General features: G+C 28.6%; 1 long non-coding RNA gene across 2 annotated transcripts in view; it reads left to right on the forward strand.

Moving 5' to 3' along the window:
* Positions 1–21074, forward strand: part of LOC142327564 (uncharacterized) — a 342320-nt gene that overhangs the window by 182648 nt on the left and 138598 nt on the right. Inside the window, exons 4-5 of one of the 2 annotated variants that reach the window (XR_012757012.1) lie at positions 15964–16094; positions 17772–17897. This is a non-coding gene — a long non-coding RNA (uncharacterized LOC142327564). Of the gene's footprint in view, positions 1–15963; positions 16095–17771; positions 17898–21074 lie in introns of those variants that run through there. The other variant, XR_012757013.1, reaches the window with a different exon arrangement.

The raw sequence follows: 21074 nt of genomic DNA on the forward strand, positions 1-21074 counted from the left end.
ACACCCTTGTCGGACTCCCTTTCTTATTACGGCTTCTTTCTTATGTTCATCAATTGTTACTGTTGCTGTTTGGTTCCTGTACATGTTAGCAATTGTTCTTCTATCTCTGTATTTGAACCCTAATTTTTTTAAAATGCTGAACATTTTATTCCAGTCTACGTTATCGAAAGCCTTTTCTAGGTCTATAAACGCCAAGTATGTTGGTTTGTTTTTCTTTAATCTTCCTTCTACTATTAATCTGAGGCCTAAAATTGCTTCCCTTGTCCCTATACTTTTCCTGAAACCAAATTGGTCTTCTCCTAACACTTCTACCACTCTCCTCTCAATTATCCATTATCTTTATAGATTTAAATATTACTAAAATCAATAACAAACTAAATTTTAGCATACATCACAAACACTCACACACTGATACTGTCATTCATAATACATTATTACATCCATTGCACGTTAATTAGTGACTTTCAACAGTTATATTCATAGGCTGTTAAATATTCCGATGTCAGATGATAATTTAAAAAAAAAATTAATATTATAAGACAAATAGTTGTAAATAATTGTTAATAAACTAGTCTAATTGATCAACTACTGAGAATAAGTTATAGAAAATTGAAATAAGTAAAGATTTTCCTTCATCAAGTAATTCATTACAACAAAAGAAATGGGGAGGGTTTTATGCAATCAACTGTTTGAATCGAAGCACCGAAATTATTTTACGATATTGTGACGTTCCACTTTGCCGTCGGGTGCTGCTACCTAGCGAGGGCTGGAGTCCTCACTGCAAGCTTGGTCAGGCGACCTGATCACGCCATGTCCTACGTCATAATGCCGTAGGGAGTGATCATTATGAGGTAGCGACTTATTCATTCGGCGCTCGAATCCTGATCCAAGGCGGTCGCATCATACTATAAGTCCATTCTTTGTTCGGATGAACGTTAACTTTAATATTTTATTTAATTTTATATTTGTTATTTTTATGTTACAATTCATTTCATTAACCGTCAAGACGACAATTCATTAAACCGTTATTCAACAAGCAACAAAGCGTTGTCTTCATTCATCACCTATGAACATACAGTCCAACCTCGCTCTAAAATCTACTACAACGTGTTAACGGTCTTCAGGCGAGATCGTTCGTAACAGATATGTACTTTAATAGGCATAATTAACAAAAATGTTATAAAATGATATCCCATGAAATTATACAAAAAAAAAAAAAACTGGAGTGGTTTGACCGGCGTACCAAGGGGGTAGTAATTCATTTTTGATTTTACAATTCGATCATTTTAAGCGTTATTTATATCTTTATGATAAAATAGTTCCTTTGTTTTAAAAACAATAACCAAAATTATAAATTATTTTTCCACATTTAAAAAAAAAAAAATTTATTATTTTTTAAAATATGTAAAAATATTTATTTCTAATTTTATGATACTTGGTTAAATAAATGAATTAAAAAACTGATTATTTCTTTAATTGTAGTGGACTTAATTAAAGTTAAGCGGTGGGACTATTGCTTTATGTTCTTGTTCTTTTACAAACATATTCAATATCTAAAAGTACACCAAGTGAATACAGAATGAGTTAGTCGATATGTTAATCAGTTAAACCCTTTGCTTGATACATACTTGTATCAGTTCTTGTTGTAATTCATCTAAGGATTTTCCCAGATTTGTCAGTACTTCAAAATCAAGAAGTTCGTTAGAACTTCGCCGGTAAGACTCCGTAGAACTGGACGGTATGACGAAGTCAACGAACTATGTTTACAGTTCTAAACATGAGCTAACCTAAAAGTGAAATGAAAATGGGAAAAAAGAATTAAAAAATAAGCATTAAAACATTATATTTCAGTTCTGTACTAGTTCAGTTCTAAACTAGTTTTATTAAAAAAGGAAAAATATGGTATAAAGTGAAAGATAAGATTATCAACAAAATAAATTGGCGGAGAAATTAAAAAAAAATTGTATATTTGTTTGTTCTAGAAAGGCGATAAATTTTAATAATAAATCCATAAGATGGCAGTTAGTGATTCACAAAAAAAAAATAATAATCTAACAAAACGCAGTGATATCCAAAAATTTACAATGAAATTGTGAACCGTACGGTAAGAGTCTCGCAGATATCATTTCTTCCGCTCAAAAAACAAAAATTTCTGTAATATAAATAAAACTGTTTTTAACAAAATGATACTGATATCAAAAAAAAGATAAGACACTATATTTTTATTAATATCTTTCATTAATTTAGTATTTTCTTTAAAAAAAAATTACATGTTAAATATATGTAATAGACAATAAATATACAATAATAGATATTATATAATATTTAAGTGTTCCTTATAATAAGCAAAAAGTAGAAAAATTTGTTACAAAACTCTTACCGGCCCGATTTCGTTGTTTAATAAATGAAATCGGGCCGGTAAGAATTCTATAACATTCTTTTTATTTTTCTCTGCTTATTATACGAAACGCTTAAACATTATTTATTATATATTATTGTATATCTATTGTTTATTACATATATTACCTTTTTTTTGATATCGGTATCATTTTGCTAAAAACAGTTTTATTTATATTACAGAAATTTTTGTTTTTTGAGCGGAAGAAATGATATCTGCGAGACTCTTACCGTACGGTTCACAATTTCATTGCAATTTTTTTTTGAGTATTTATTCTCTCTTCGTCCAAGTGCAATTAAAGTTTTCCAATAGTACTAGCTGTGTTACATTTACATTTATTTCAAATAACGGAAATACTATTCATTTTGCTTTGGTAGTTCGTAATAGCTTTTCCGTTTGATGTTATTTGGTCTTCTGAGAGTTGAGCTTGGCATTGGAGTTGTTCCGGCAGTGAAATAATTCTAGATCCAAATAATTTTAATAACTGTGTTTCGTTATTTCTGCATTTAAATTCTAAAAACCTTTAAGTTGCTGCAAAGAAATTCCATTCGTTATTATTTATTTTTTCTACAAGATTATTTATTTTTATAATTTTTTTTAAATACGTCTGGTTTGTTTTGTCGTTAATAAAAATGCTCACTTTTTATCACTTTTTTCTGAAATTTTTAGAACGAAGTTTTGTCAGAAATCCAATATCTATTTCAAAGCGTGCATCGATTCTTTTGCATCCAATGATGTGTGATATTTTTGCTAATGTCTAATTGCTAATTGTCTTTTTTATAAATAACAGCTTTCAATCTTCACATATTTCTGTTACTGGTACAATTTTTAAAAAAATCAGGGTATCTTTGTTCAAATATAGGAATCCTCAATATGTAAACAATAGAATTATTGTCTATAAATGCAGATAACTTTGCTTGGACTAAATTAGCATATTTAATGAAATAGAAAATGAAAAAGTATAATCTTTTGGTTAAAAAAGTTTTGCTTTCGTGAATAGCTGTAGAATCATTTGTGAAAGAACAAGAATGATAACAATTTTTCTTCAATAGAATTAAAGTTCTAATTTTCCATGAAAAGAGGGAAAAGCCTCTGGTAATTTTTTTTCAAGAAATATAAAAGAGGGGTATAAATAAATTAATATTTTTATATTTTAAATACAATGAATAAATTCCAAAAGGGTTTTAAATTTTAAAAAAATATCTAACAAATGCATAAAAATTAAAGGAATATTTTTTGTTACCACAGACTATTGGAATGGACGGCAAAAAAATGTTATAGTGATTTAAAAGCCAAATGATGTAGAAAATAAGAGAGCAAAAAAATCCCCTTTACTCCTTTACTGAAGCAAGACGGCTAAAAAAAAAGAAAAATAGATGAAGTCAATTTTTGGGAAGAGGTGAACATATAAGTTTTTTCTTTTTTAATTTGTGATCTTGCTAAACACCTTCTACTTTCTAAGAAAAATTATTTGCTAAAGCGCCCCAGTACAGATTTGAAATTATATTTCGGCCAAAACACCTCCATCCCATTTTCTAATTTTTGTAAAAATTTAATAAATTCTTTCCCCCCTCCCCTAAAGATAGTACCTGTCTACCAAATTTGAAGAAATTTGGTCGACGGGATCCAGAGTTATAAGACCAAATACAGGCCAACATACATACGTACATACACACAAATGTCCGTTGACAAAAATAGATGTCTTGGACTTGGAAGCATTGGAATAGATTTTTTTCACAAATTTATCTTTTGCTAATTCTTTTTTTTAAATGTCTCTTTAAGTCACAAAACACAAAAAGACCAATCTTTTTTTTAACCGATCTATATACTTTAACTTATAGCTGAAGCAGCATATATCGTTATAGCTGGGAAAGTAAAAGTTGACTTATGAATCGGTATTTTCTCTTCCCTATTTTTTTTTCTTACTTATAAAGTTTATTACTTTTATTTTTTTAAGTAAAATTATTATTATTATTATTATTATATTAAATCAACAGACTGAAGAAGCAGGTTGCCGTAGCCTGTAAATTGGTATCATATCTTCAGTGCTATCATCAGTTGTTACCTAAAAATTTGACAAGATTGCAATACTATGAAATTAGCAATCAATGGCCGGTTCCATTACTATGCAAAGCGCACTCTACAGAGCATTAATTAATGCAATTCAACTCCGTCATCAGTTTGATAATACAACTTGATCGGTGTTTATTAATTAGTAAAAATTTACTTATTTTTATTATTTTTAAACGTTTAATTCTAAGGTTAATTACGACTATAATATTTATAATATAATTTTACACTATGTATTACCAGTTTAGAACTAAAGAATTAGAAACATGTAATGAATTTTTTTTAACATTTACTTTACAATAAATTGATTATTAATGAATTTAAGGAAGTTAAATAAATTTAGAATCCGGTTTGCTTTTCAATTACTTTTCTGTAGCTAATGTACTAAGGCCTTAAATATAATTATTCCAACATTTCGACACATACTTGTCTGTGCAGTACACGTGTGAGCTTCTGCCGGATCCCCAGCCATATTGGAATTTAAGGCAATGAGCACTCTGATAGCGGCAAAAGAGACTTGTTTGCAGCCTTCTTTCGCACATCGCGTTTTTTGGATGATCTTCTCTGTTTTTTTGTTTTAAGAAGGTGGTTCGTAATAACTGGTAAAGCGAATGGAATACTACAATCTACAATAAACTTTGTACAATTAAGAATTCCATGTCAACATGGAGCTCTTTATGCATGAATAAGTCGCCAAGACGAGGTTATTATTTGCCGTTTACGAATAGTGCACATTAAACTTACTCGTAGACACCTCATGAATCAGACTGAAACACCTGTTTGTGTTTGCTGTGACTGCCAACTAACTATATATCACATCGTTACGGTATGTGTCTGTCATGTGTCCATGCATCGGAAATTTAAATTAGGTGCTAACATCCGAAATATTCTAGAAAACAATATGATGATGTTATGTCTTCTTGTTTCGTAAGAATGTGCATATTTTCCAGTATTTAATAATAATTAATTTAATATGTTTTTTAGTGTTTTATAATGTGTTTTTTTTTACTCTCTTTCTTGTGTTATTGTGCGTTTTGATTGTTGTCGCGATTATTATATTATTGTTTTTTATAACGTTATACTCTAACAGATTCAAAGTATAACAACATATACGAGGTCTGTAATAAAGTAATGAGAATGGTTCAGATGGTCGGTTACGTATTTTTCTATGTTTTCTACTGTTCCAAAATGGTATCCTTTGAGTTTTTTTTTAAGTCGGGAACAGAAAAATGTCGCAGGAACTCAAATCAGGTGAATAAAATGGATGAGAAACTACAGAAAGGTTTTTCTTTGCTAAAAACTCACTAATTGAGAGTGCAGTGTGTCAAGGTACATTGTCATCATACAGCATCCAGTTGTCTTTGATGGCTGGTCTCACGCGGCAACTCTTTTCCGCAGTCTATCAAGACTTTATCGGTAAACATATTGATTTACCAAATGTTATTAGCCAGTAATAACATTTTTTAGAAAATCAGGATCTGTTTCAATTCACCCTAGAAGATCGTGGCACACTTCCATCCTGTTGCTTTTCTGTTCTACGATGAGGTTTTTTCGGGTCAATTTTGCACAATCATGTCCATCAAATGTCAGAATTTGATGGAATTAGGTACGGCTCAAATTCAATTGTTCTGCAATCATTCTGACACTTAATGGCCGGTCATATCGTATCAAGTCTCTGATTTGCTCAACAGTGTTTTTACTTTTTGACGTTAACGATCTTCCAGAGCGTGGATCGTCCGCAATTGATTCCCAGCCATCTGAAAACGCTTTAAATCACCTAAAATCTTGGGCTCGTGACTGAGCGTCATCTCCATACGCCCTATTCAATTTTGAAAAATTTTCAGTGGAATTCTCACCGAGTTTAAAACAAAACTTGATTGCACAACGTTGCTCGTAATTAGTATTACTTATTTTTGTAACGCACAACAAAAACTCGTTTCACAAAAATTTTGTTTACGTCACACGTGGCAACAATAGACTAAAAATATTAATATCTAATATAAATCAGCTAGCCACATAATCATGTGTTTACTAGTAACTTTACAGCGTTGCCACTTTGGTTGCAAAAATCTAATCTCATTACTTTATTTACAGACTTCGTACGTTATTAGAGTGAAAGTATAACGGAGTTCATATTTCCGTTAATCGCTAATAACAAATATTTGTTGTTAAAAACATAAAAAAAGAATTGAAATTTAATAAAAAAGAAAAATTTAGGGTTTAACGAGGGATAAAACATAATATATTAAGTATATATCGTGATTTTGCTATCTTCTACGCTAAATAAATTTTAAGTAAAAAAAAAAATCTTAATAAGTCTGTATATTTTAATTATAAAATCTTTATTAAATTCAGAAAATAATATTTTTGAATCTTTTTTTTACTCTAATCTTTTTTCATTAGGTAAGAAACATTTAAGATTTTCAAAGGAAAAAGTGTTTTTGTTTTGGCTAGTCTTGAATGAGAATTTTAAGACATGTAATTTAGTGGCATCCGCTGTAAATTTACTCATGTTGAGGTTCTAAGATCAGTTCTGCAACGTCAGAAATTCGTTGAAAAGAAAGAAGTAAGAGAGATAAAAAAAAATCTTGATGTTCTTGTTTTTAAACGAAGAGAGAACATTTTCGGATAGAAAAGAAAAGCGTCGAGAAATGTGTTCCTCACAATTTCTACGAAGTTTCTTGGCGCTCTCCCACCGAATTCTTAGTTCACATTTCTCACTCCAGCTCCATACACAGCTACTTGTAGTGCGAAAAAGTTCCCCTTACTAAAGAAAGAATCTAGAAAGCAAGACTAAAGAGTTTTACTTCAACTTTTAGTTAAAAAATGTCATTTCTGAAATTGAATCGATTTTATTTAAATGCTTGAAGCCTTAAATACAATAACAATTCAATTTCTTTCAATTTAACTATTTCAATTCCTGTATTAATTAAAAGAATATTTATTTATAAAAAAATAAATAAGAATTTTTATTTTATAAAAATGTTAAGTTTTGAATTAATTCGATTAACATCTCAGTAATATTAATGATTTAAATTCATTTCCATCGAATTATTTTGGGTAAATGAAAAAAATACAGAGCCAGGAGGTACCATGTTGATTGTTAATTATAATTTGTTATATCAAAACAGAGAATAATTGATCAATTTTCCTTTATATTTCATTGAACAGCTATATTTTCATCGTTTCCATAAAAAAGGACAGTGTGTGGATTTGTTTGCTTGTTTATATGCTCATATTAGATAGATTTCATAAGGAAGTTATCTATGTAACGGGTACCATGATTCGACTTCCGAAAAATTTCGATAAATCTTCGCGTTTCACATCCCCCAGACTTCAAAACCACTGTCAGATCAAAAGTTCATATACACATTTATTTATATAAATTTATATATCCCTTTCTTGTGGACACAATAACTGCCGTAATTTTGCGCCCATCAGTTTCAAATTTTTCCCTAAAAAAACTCAACCCAAAATTTCGGTCGAGTTGGTTAAAGACCAAAATCGGACCATTAGGGTGGCTTTTTCGAAAAAAATATATATCTGTAACTTTTTATTAAGTACAACATAAAATTCGTTTAAAGTTCCTTCTATTTTTTTTTTTTTTTTTTTTTTTTGATAAGGGCCTAAAACATAGATAAGTAAAGTTTTTTGATATAACCAACCATTGGCCCAGGCGGTGAAAAAAATGGGGTTTCGAAGAAAAAAACCATACTTATCTTAATAAGCACAGTATCGAATCGGTTTAAATGGTCGGTTTAGTGGTCCTTTAAACGTTACCTAAAACTTTTTTCTGAAACAATTTTTGATATAACCAGCGCTAACGGCACGGGATGACCAAAATACTTTTGGAATTGAAAGACGAGGCGTGTCGTATGCTAAACATGTGAAATTTTTTCACATGCAACCATTGTCGTATTGAGTAAATGAGCATAAGCTCAGCTCCAAGGCGATGCCTTGGTTGTCTCGTGCCTTGTTTTTGTCTCCAAGGGATGCCATCGCCTCCCTTGTATATGGCATCCAAGGCGATGGGATGCCATATACAAGGGAGGCGATGGCATCCCTTGGAGACAAAAACAAGGCACGAGACAACCAAGGCATCGCCTTGGAGCTGAGCTTATGCTTAGTCTTGAAGTTTTTCTTAACTTTAAGGTGGAAATTTATTTTATCCCCTCCTTAGCACCGGTGAAACCTTTTTTTCAATTTTTTTTTTTTAAATTTAATTATACTGATTTATTAATAATTATTAACCTTTCTTGTAAACCTGCCTCTAAATCTTTGATTCACATATAAAAGACTGAAAAAACAATCAAACTTTTATTTTTTTCATTATCCATGAATTTCTATATAAACAGTTATGTTTCACTTACTACTACTACTACTACTAATAATAATAATAATAATAATAATAATAAAAATGATTAATTTTTTTGTAATGAAGTTTCTACTATTACTTAATACAAGCTAAGTTACTGTAGCTAATATTAGGTTGTAAAGCTGATTCTTATAATTATTGGAAGTTTTGAAATCATATATAAATGCTATGAATAGATTTGAAAATAAAACAACAATACTAATTCATCATTTAAAAGTTCTTTTGTGTAATCACTAGTTAAAGATTTTGCAATGCTGCAGGACTTATTTTCAAATCATTTAAATAAATATTTAGATTTTATTGGATTAGTGAACCACTCCTACAGATAAATTGGATTTGCATCCTGTTGTAAAATAGAATAAAATTTAATTCTAAAATAAAAATTATACAATATAGTAAAAGTTTTTATAACTTTGTAAATATTTCATTCAGTAATATTAATAATACTGTATGTACTTTTCTGAAGCCATTTTTATGTTTGTTATAAAATTTAATTACAGTAAAACCATGAATTTTTAATTACATTGACATTTATGTACATTCATATAAATTGAAGAAAAAATTTTAAATTATTGAGGACTGAGAAAGAGCTCATTTAAAATCAGGTAAACAAGGTATTAAATAAATAATATTTGTGTACTTGGATTTTTTTTATTTTAAAACATGAATTTATTATCCAGACAGTTATAGTTGGTTATTTTTAATGTTTCAACATGTTGTACAATAAATCATCCATCAGACTGAAAAAGTAAAAAAAAAAAAATTAATGTTTTATGAATTTTTAATTTTATAATTTTATACTAAGTTAAAGATAAAATCAAATAAAATATTAAAATCAAATTGAAATATTAAAAAGGAGGGTTTTTTTACCAGCACGCAAACACACGCACGCGCCCACACACACATGCATGCATGCACACATGACTACTTCATAGGTTAATAACAGCTCTGGAGGAAGGAATGAAAGAGTTTGGAATGAATATAAATATAGGGAAAACTAAAATATAGAAAGTAAATAAAAAATATTTAAACAAGTGAAGGAAGAATAGAAAAAGGAAAAATTTACAGATATATGAGGACTGTGAAGATAGAGGGTACTGGAAATAAAAAGAAAGTTAGAAGTGGCTAACTTTCTGATATGTCTGGACTTATCATTTACAACGAGGAAAAGAAAGAGCGATCAGGTTGAGGCTTTTGAAATGTCAAGAAGCTGATCTCAATGGCAGAGTGGTAGAGCTTCTTGACCTTTCATTTTTAAATCATGCTGGATTTGAATCCCGGTCAGGTATGGCATTTTTCATACACTACAAAATTCCATTTCCATACAAGTCCATGTACAGTATTTTACATACAAAATTCAAAGCTTCTATGTAATTTCATCGACCAAAAAATAAATAAATATAAAGAAAGTAAAGCGGTGGATAAAATGAGGAATGAGAAAGTAATAAAAGAAGAAAGAACACTTATGCAGAAAGCACACAAAAAAAGAAAACCTATTAGGACTTGTGATTAGAGGAGATGGAATCTTGACAATTGCATTGGAAGGATCAGTAGAAGGAGAAAGAAAGTGAAGAAAAAGAAGGATAAAGCTAACATATGAGTTGAAGTTTGAAAACTACAAGAGATGAATGAGAATGATTAGGACATGCATGAAGACAGTAGTGTGATCTGCTACCAGACAGAACACCAAAAGATGACGATGATGATTTATGCATAATTGCAAGAAAATAAAGTAAAATCAGACAATCAAAATTAATCTCATTAAGTGACAAATGCTTCTCATAGTGGTCTTAGTACATAGTGAGTGATCTCAGTACCTAATGAAGTTTAAGGTTATGGGAGAAGCCTCGTGACTTCGTGTTAGAAAATAAATGTCTTTAACTTCTGAAAAAACATCATGCAATCTGAAAAAGTAAAATAAGTATATTTTAAGATATGTGATGATATATATTCTTTTAATAGAAACTAGTACTGATCTAGAAAATGGATATAAATTCAGTCTAAAAATAATTAGCAAGATTTAAACCAAAGTATTGGAATATAATAAAAAAAATGATATTAAGATAATTTAAATATTAAAGAAGGATTACATAATATTTTACAACAAGAATAATCTTGTTATTAATAAAATAAAATGATAAATAATGGATGAGATAAAGAAAATATCAAAAACAGATTATTTATTACAAGTACTATTTCTTTATGTACAAAATAGTAGTATCAAGATCAGAATTACTAAGAAATTCATTAAAATAAGCTTATAATTTTAAGATAATAATATATCGACAAAGGGAAGTTTTTTAAATTTATTTATAGTTTATTTATTTGTTTTTTTCTATTGTCCATTTTTTTACAACAAAGAATACATGACTACAATTTCTGTATTATTGTAACTCTATGTCCTTTTGTTGTATAGTATTGATTTTCCAAAATAAGAACACTAGCTTTTTTACTCTATAGTAACATTTAAATTGTCTGTTACCTTCTAATAACAGACAATTTTGTTAGCAACATTACTGTTACCTGACAAGACAGATTTTCTGAATATAGATAAAAATATATATATATATATATATATATATAATAATATTTAGTTATTGAAACATAAAAAACATATTAACATATATGAAAAAACATAGAAAAGACTTTTTTCATAATTTTGTAATAAAAGCTATGTTATTTAATTTTATAACAAATTTGAATTTCATTGCAAACCTCCTGGATTGGTCTATTGATGAACTCTTATCGCAAAAGCTGTTTTCGAAGTCAAGAGTTCTAAGTTTCAAATCCTAGTAAATTCAGATACTTTTATATGGCTTTTGAATACTAGATCATAGATACCAGTGTACTTTGGTGATATCTCAGGAATTTTCGACCTGAGAATACACTTCATTTGCATTCATACACATCAACCTCATTCATCCTCTGAAGTAATATCTTATGGTTGTTCGGGAGGCTAACCAGAAAAAGAAATAATCTTTCATCGCAACTTCAGTTTTTCATATAAATAAACTGCTTTCATATTTGTATTTTCTTTAAAGAAGTTGATATATTTCAAAATAATATGAAATAATTCAAAATTTAGTACAAAAATTCTAAGCTTTGAATTGCAAAATCAAAAAATTTATATGTTTAAATACAATAATTTTTGTTAGTAACTTAAACAGTTTTGAAGAAAAATGTATTTCATTTTGGAAAATTAACAAGGCAAGGATGCAACACAGAATTGGAATATTACTTAAAAAGATTTTTGTTCCTATTAATTTAATTAAGCTTTACACCTCATTGAGAAAAAGGAAATCTGAATCTGTTTTCAGGTTTCTGTATTTAGTTGTCCTACTAGCCAAATAAACATTAATATTTAATGGCAAACTTCAGACTAAATACAGTGCATTTTTAGTGTGAAAAGTTTGTTAAATAAATTACAATTTATTTACAAGCAAGGAAACATCTTCTCCTACTGTTGAAACTGATGGAAAGGTTTTCATGGCGACTGCTTACCAGATGTGAAGCAAATCTGAAAGTTGTTTTGAAAATGATTTGTTCCTACTGGATTTTCTTTAACTAATGTTCTTAATTAGATAAATAATATATAATTAAATTATCTAACTGTTAGACAAATTAATTCAATATATTACTCAAATTTTTACTTACCTTCTCTAATCAAACGATGGAATGGCAGATGGAATACCTTTTGGAATATTTTGTGGTAAATTTTGGATAGCCTCAATTGGTTTTTGTAGGTACTGTCCATAATCTTGTGCAAATTGGGGTGCGAATTTCGTTGGTACGCCAAACTGAGATGGCTGTAAAAGAAACACATTTTTAGCCATATAAAAAGTTAATATATATATATACACACTTACAGGTTGTAAAATGGGTAATGAAACTTGATTCTCAAAAAAAAAAAAAGAAGTGGAGAATAAAAGAAGCGTTTCTAAAAACGCAATACTGGTCGGCAAATTGGCCAATTGATGAGTTTTCAACAAGCCATCAGCTACTTTGGTAATGCTGAGCCAATACCAATGGAAATGAAATATATAAATTTACTTGTATTTCAATTGTGATACCAACTGTAGTTCCAGCTAGTTAAGCTGATATGATAAGACAGCAAAAAAAAGCTAGATATCTCTTCTTTCTCTTTGATTTAAGTAATGTCTTAATACAATTAGAAATTTGAGCTGACTTCTTAAGTGTAGGGATTTAATATTTTCTAACACATTCATCTGATATGTTAGGTAGCATAAGAGAAAATGTTAGGTTTACCCTGTTCCAATTACTGAAAAATTTCTTTATCCATCTCACAACCTTTGTAAGTTAAATTTTAAGTAACTTTTCTATTTATTTTTCAAACATTTTTTATTGTTTTCTTATTCTTTTCTAATAATCAAAATATCAGTTAGTATTCTATGATAAAAATTTTAATTAAGACCATTGAAAATAAAATCAACCTGCATTGACTGCAGTTAAAGTTAATTACAGAAGTGTTGATTAACCTTAATTAAAGCCCAGCGATAAAGAAACATTACAATTATAATTCTTTACTGTTATAACATTATTCCTGATGACTACATTTAACTGTCGGTTAATATCATTATTTTATCTTCATAAACTGCATTAGGTGTGTGTATTTATTGAACGATATCAATAATTCCTTTATAATGTAACATTTATTTGTTTTTTAAGGTAAACAGTTTTGCAACAAAGTAGTAGTAAACTGCTAAATAACATTAAAGCAAATTGCAATACACAACATAAATTATTTTGTTGCAATAATTATAGTTTAAGAATCATAAACAATAAACATCCTCGCTTATGAAAAATAAATAAATAAATAGTCTTCACCTATAAATTTATCATCAATGTATCATGATAAACAGTAACAATAATACATTCGCCCCAATCTGTAGTCATTTAATGTCCAATTAAAAAAATAAAGAGCTGTACTAAATTTTTTTAAATAACAAAAAATTATATTTAAATAGTTATTCCTAAAATTTTACGCAACCGATCACTCATTTAAAACAAATAATCTGATTTTCAACGTCACAATAGTAAAATAATATGAGTTACTCATGCGATCTATACTCTTTATCTATATGTTCTATATTTTGATGCTTATCTAAGTATTATCCTTATCTACCTAAGTATTTATTTCTATATGACAGGTACAATGGTTATTCTATTAGAAAATGGACCACATTATTAAAGTATTACTCTTATATAATCTAAAAAACTTCTTGCACAGTATTCTAATCTGGCTTATTAACCTGAGTTTTTAATATCGTTCACAAAAAAAAAAACATATGGTTTGCCTAGGCCACTCGTGCTGATGATTATTCTATTATGAAAGTTATACTGTGAATTATTGCTTACAAATCTAGTAATTTGTGGGGATTATCTAAAATATTAATATATTTCGAAGCTAATGTATCTTCACCGTTCCATACTGTACACATTAGTTTTGCTTACAGTTGAGTGTCACATGGTGGGTGTCTTCTCCTATAGGGTCAGGATATACCATTTGTATTGGAGCGCATTGTCATGTCAGGTATCCGGCATCACCGATCCTGTCATAGGATATTCTATGTAATCTATGAATTGGCGTGTTATTTGTTTTATTTAACACGATAACATTCTTTTAGATATTGCATTTTCTGTATCCTATAATTCCAGTTGCATTCTAATATTATAATTGGCAATAGCTTCAGGCCATCTATTGAAACAGATTTTTTTTTAAATATGCTTTTTGCAGTACAATACATAGAATAAAACACGATTTTTTGCCACAAAGAACAATAAAAATATATTCACTACAAACTCTCCAAGTCAATTCCCCATATTTCTTTTTTGTAGAATAGAACTAACGTTAAATATTCTTAATAATAATTAATATTTATAATTATAAAAATAATTATAATTTTCCAAAAACCTAACAGCTTTTGTGATAGAAAATTGCAAATATTAGTCGAAATAATTATTCTAGATTTTTTCCTTGATGATTCATCTAATGTATTTGAATTTCTGGAGTTACCATTTCTTATGACTAATTTTTTATGTAGAATAAATACTGTAGAACATTTTCACCTAAATCATACCATTTTCAACAAGATACAGTAAGTCATACTCTTTTAATAATCATTGACGTCTATAAATAGCACTACACGGTCTACCCCCGCTATAACGCGGTTATCGGAGGACTTACGTGACACCCGCATTATTGGCAAACCGCGTTATTTCGAGAATTAAATTTTAAATCACAAAGGGGATCGATTAAAAAAACATAGGCAAAAATCAAGCGATAATGGTTTAATAGAAAAAGCCAATACAGAATAATGTGTACTTAGATTGAAACAAGTTAAGTGCGGAAGACACATATTTCTTCAGATATTTAGATATTTTTGGGGGACATGTTTAAGTCGCGTTATATCAGTATCAGCGGTACATCGAGCCGCCTTATAGCGGAGCTGTACGGTGTTTATTCCTCAAAGAACGATCAGATATTTATATTAGTTTTATATTTTATATTTATAGATTTGTATATTTTCTTATTACCATAATTATAAATGTTAGTAAACCTAAATTCAGTTAAAAGTTAAAAAATTCACTCCAATGGAATAAATTAAAATGAATCCTTACACAAATAATATAATTTAAACATACATTTGTTGTTTAATAGTCATTCGAATTGCTGTAACTTTAATAAATTGTTTGTTGGAAATACCTAATCTTTGAAGAATTAAACACCATTTTTAAAATTTATGTACATCCCTAATTTCGTGTACTTGACTGTTGCAGGTGTCAATTTTATGATTTTTCTAAATTAGATTAAAAATACAGTACTATTTTATTACAAAAACACAATTAAATTTATAAATATTATAATCTAATTGCTTAGTATAATTCTTAAGTAGACTTACAAAAGATGAAAGCTGGCCTGGTAAATGTGATAGCTAGAAAAATGAAACAATTATAATTATTAATATTGATATATTTATGTACATAAAATGTATACTTTCACATATTTAGATATATCTTTACGTATCCTATGTACGCGCACGCACGCAACACACACACACACACATATATATATTTTTTTTTTATTTTTTTTTATGATAAGCGGGCACAACAGCTATAGTCATTAGCCCGGTGGAAATTGGTAGGGTATGAAAAGATGTCATGCCTGACCGGAGGATTCAAACCTGGGACCTTAACACGAAATGCCGAGACGCTACCTACACAGCCATAGAGGTAGGAGTTATTATTATTATTATTATTATTAATCATAAAAATAAATAAAAATTTGTACTCCATTTATAATCCTGTAGTTACCCAAATATATTTTATATTAAATATTTTGTATAAAAAAAAAAATAATAATGAGTGGAGGTTTCTGTATGCTTTTATTTAAACTAGTTTTTTTTATAGTAAAATATTAAAGACAGACGGCCAAAATTTCAGAAATGCTTTAACTACACTTGCTTCCAGATTTAAATAATCTGATAATAGAAAGTGCTTTATACTCAATACCAGATAAGGAATACAAAATTATCATCTCTTCTTTCCAAAAAGAAGTATTTTTAAAAATTATCATGTTATAGATTTTTTTTACAAATATGAAGTATCGTAAATGTTGTAATCGATGAAATTTTAATTTTCAATCCGTAAAAAGTAAATCTTGCCGAGAAAGGGAAAACTTTCCCGTTTTTTCTTAATTTTATAACTTTATATTCTTATTGTCTTATCCGTTTGAAAAAAAAAGACTAGAACATTGATTTGTCATTTTATTCTTCACATTGCTTTATGAAAAACATTATTGTTTTTTTTTAATATAAAAACCACTACGCTGTCACATAATTAAAGATACATCCTTTAATTTTGTATTTGAAAAAAAAATCTAGAATTAACATTTTTCATATTTTAAAACTTTTGAATTTTTTATCATTTTTTAATTAATCGTTTCCGAATTATTACAAGAAAAGAAACGTATAATTTCGCTTCATTTTTTCCCAAATTTTATTTATACTGAAGACAAAGTTTCAAAGAAAGTTTTGAAAATCTTTGAGTACCGTAAATACGTTTTCTAACTCTTACACAGAATTTCGTGCGGTTAGCCGGAATAATAATATAATATATATATATATATTTATTTGTGTGTGTGTGTGTGTGTGTGTGTGTGTGTGTGTGTGTGTGTGTGTGTAATATAATTATTTAAATATTCTAAATAATATAATTATATTCATATTTTCTAAGTAATAGAAAAAGAAAACAAATATGAGGAATAAATTGATTTTCTTAAGTTTGCATTGGACAAAGAAGAAATTGAAAATTATAAAATAGAAACTTTTTTCATTAGGTTCATAAAAATCAATCGAAATATATGTTTTAAATAGTAAAATAAAAATCTATTAAAAAATATTGCTTTCAAAAATTATAGTCAAACTACGTTTTCAGATTCGATCTGAATATAAAACGTATATTTCCACTGATATTTATGAATCTAACAAAATATGTATATAGTTGTGTGAAATTAAGAATAAAACAATTTTTAATGACGATCCAATTGTCATTATAATCATAATCTTAATTTTTTTCCTTATCCTTGACACTTAAAGAATACGTTTTTCAATGAATCCTTTTTATTAAAGAATACAGAACGGTAATAATGTTATTTTAGTGAAAAAATACAGTCACATCTCAGATTGATAAGCATTTAAAATAAACGTACTGCGTTACGATTGACCGATGCAATTTGCTTAAATACTTACAGAGGTCAGACTTGGAAACTAAAAGGTTGGAAACTTATTTTAAAACGCCCTTCGAGGGTACTTTGCACACAATAAATAATTATCTAATGTATAAATATGGCGGGTTCTGACCGTTTGCTACAGCATCACGCCAACCGACTGATTGCTTTTAAATTTTCAGGATACATCCATTTTTCCCCAGAGAAAGCTATAGATCGAGGCTATAGTCCCCTTGAGGATGAAGTTATGAATTTTCCCCCGTCAAAACTCAGTGTACTCAATATGTAATAAAGTCAGTATCAAAATATTTTCTATTATTTTTCTTTTGTAATTTAGTTCCTTTTTCAGGTATTCGGACGTAAGTTGTTATTTATCAGCATTATTCCCACAACCATCAGGATAACGAACACAGTGGGAATCCCTTTGAGCAAAGTGAGCCCTAACCGAATCGTTAAACATATATATATTGAATAGATATGTTTTTATATTTTTACTATAATAATGAGTTTATTATTAATGAATAAATTAATCAAATCACAACATAAATAGCGGAAATGGGAAACGATGGGAATCACAATTCCCGGCGACATCACGTACAGGCACAACAATCGTTTTCGCGTTCATGCACGCATTGTTTTCATCATTTAAAACTAATATATACTGTCAGGATAAATTTATATATTTTTAGTTACGATATACTGTAACTTTTTTTATCAAAATAACAACTTTATCGATAGATAAAAAATCATTGCTATTATTCGGAATTCATATACGTGTTAACATTGTCGGAAGGAGAATTTAATTTCTAAAGGAATTGAAACAATATTCTAATTTCATTCAAAATTTGACTTAGGTGATTTATTACTTATATAAAATATACTTTACTTTTATTATCATTACATTTAAAATTTAACACAATTTTTTTTTTCTACCTTACGGATGACTAATTTTTATAGAAAACATAAATTATTTATTTATCAGAAAGATTATTAGGCTATTAAAGATCAGTAGATATGCCACAGGAAACAATAAAGGAAATTTCTTAAAAATGAACTTCAAAGCAAAATTTTTGGAAATAAGACTTTTTTTATATAAAATTTTTAATTTACTAATTATATAGGTAGATAAACCTACAACAAAAAATGTAATTTGTTATTATCTTTTAATAAGTAAGCTGTATATGTTATTACATTTATATAAGACTACGTGATTATGTTTATAATATGTATTATAAAAAGTATTGAATCTTTTGGCATGAAATATAGTTAGTGTATTCTGGAAAACCTCGAGGAAAAATGGCAGTAACTATATCTAAATGGCAGTAACTATAACTAAATGTAAGCAGTAACTATATCGCCCATGACCTAAATATCTGCCACTAAACAGTCTTAACCGTTTTGAGAAAGCCGGTTATAAAAAGAAGTTCGACGTTTGGTGCCGCATGATCCGACTCGGAAAAATTTACTCGAACGAATTTCTATCTGAGGATTTCTATAAACATAACGAAATCGGGCCATTTCTAAAGCGGTTGATCACGAGTGATGAAAAGTGGATAACCTACGACAATGTGCGTAAAATGATCCTGTTCGAAGCTCTATAATCTGCGGCATAGCCCAAACTAACGCCCAGGAAGGTTATGCCGTGCGTTTGGTGATATTGGAAGGTCATCGTGCATCAAGAGCTGTTTCTGCCAGGCAGAATGATAAACTCAAATCTGTGTTGTCGACAATTACCGTGATTGCATCTAGCAATTCAAAAGAAATATCCTGTATTGGTCAAGAGAAAGGATATCGTACATCACGTTGACAACGCCAGACCGCTACATTTGTAACGACCCGTCAGAAATTCAAAGAACTTGACCGGGAGATTTTAATGCATCCACTGTATAGCCCGGACCTGGAACCGTAAAACTATCATTTGCTTTGGTCTCTGCAGAACTCCCTGAATGGTGGTAAGTTAGTCTCAAAAGAGGCCTGTGAAAACCAAGTGTAATAGATTTTTTACCAGAAATCACAGAACTTCTATAGCGACGGGATTATGGTGTTGACGAGAAAATGTCAGAAAGCCATCGAAAAAAATTTGCATATTTGGTCTCATAATGTTATTTTCCAATAACAATAAACGTATTCCCAATTTTTACCTCTAAAGGCTCAATTCGATTTAGATAACCTGATATACTCGTTTATAAGGAATAATAAGAATTAAACTTACGTAATTTGCTGCTGCCGCAAACTGTAACAAAAGATAAGAAAAATAAATTAGATTATAATTTTTATCAAAAATAAAAATAATAATTATAAATTGTAAGTGAAACCTTGCTGTAGATTTTGCTTACTTTTAAAGATTTGTAATTTTCTTATTATCAAGCAAAACGATAGTTTAAGATTGATAATAAACGATAGTTTTTTTTTTTTTATTTCCCGTTTAGCCTCCGGGAATTACCATCAGGTATTACTTCAGAGGATGATATGTATGAATGTAAGTGAAGTGTAATCTTGTACAGTCTCAGGTCGACCATTTCTAAGTTGTGTGGTTAATTGAAATCTAACCGTCAAAGAACACTGGTTCTTAGTATTAAAATCACACTGGATTTAATTTACACTTAGTATTCACTAATATTAATCACTTAGTATTAATTTTACACTGGATTTAGTATTCAAATCCGTATTAAACTAACTGCCTTTACTAGGACTTGAACGTTGGAACTCTGGACTTTGAAATTCCGAAGACGCGTTCATCACTAGACCGATCCAAGCAGCGGGTTAATAAGCGATAGTTTAAGATTTTATAAATTCACGTTATTTATTTTCATCCTTTCCCCTACCGACAAATATCTAACTTGAGTGAACAATATATTTTTAAGCTCGCCAAAATAGAGAAAAGTAATTTTTTTAGTCTCTCCATTCAACTTATTGATCTCTTTAAAAACGTATTATTAATTATTTCTAAAGAAATAATAAAATTGACGCTTTCTGTTAATAATAAAGTATTATTTAAAGTAGCAAATTGTTACTTTTTTATTGTACATTTTTCGAATTTTATAATTACTACTTTTAAATGATGCGATTATAAAATTTATCTTTAAGTAATCTTTAATAAAACTTTATTTAAAAAGATTGCTATAAATTTAAATTTTTGCTGTTTTTATGCAAAAAATCAACTTTGTATTGTAATCAAGTATTGTATGACTTTTCTAGCTAACCCGGTCAATCAGTAAATTATAAGTTGATAAAAGTAAAACTTTTATGAAATGAATGAAAAAAATTGTTTCTCATTTTGGATTCAGAATGTGAGAGTAAAAGTTACTCTCATTTTAAGGGATATCCCTTTAGTGAAGACGAAAAATGCAAAAAAAAAATTAATAATAAAAATTAAAAGAGAAAGCAAAAAAAAGAAAAAAACAGAATATATATTTTTTTACAGATGTGAGAATAAAATTATTAAAAACTTTTTTCGAAAGATATTCATATATATATATATATAT

Source organism: Lycorma delicatula, chromosome 7 (genome assembly GCF_047948215.1).
Source record: "Lycorma delicatula isolate Av1 chromosome 7, ASM4794821v1, whole genome shotgun sequence".
Taxonomy (NCBI): Eukaryota; Metazoa; Arthropoda; class Insecta; order Hemiptera; family Fulgoridae; genus Lycorma; species Lycorma delicatula.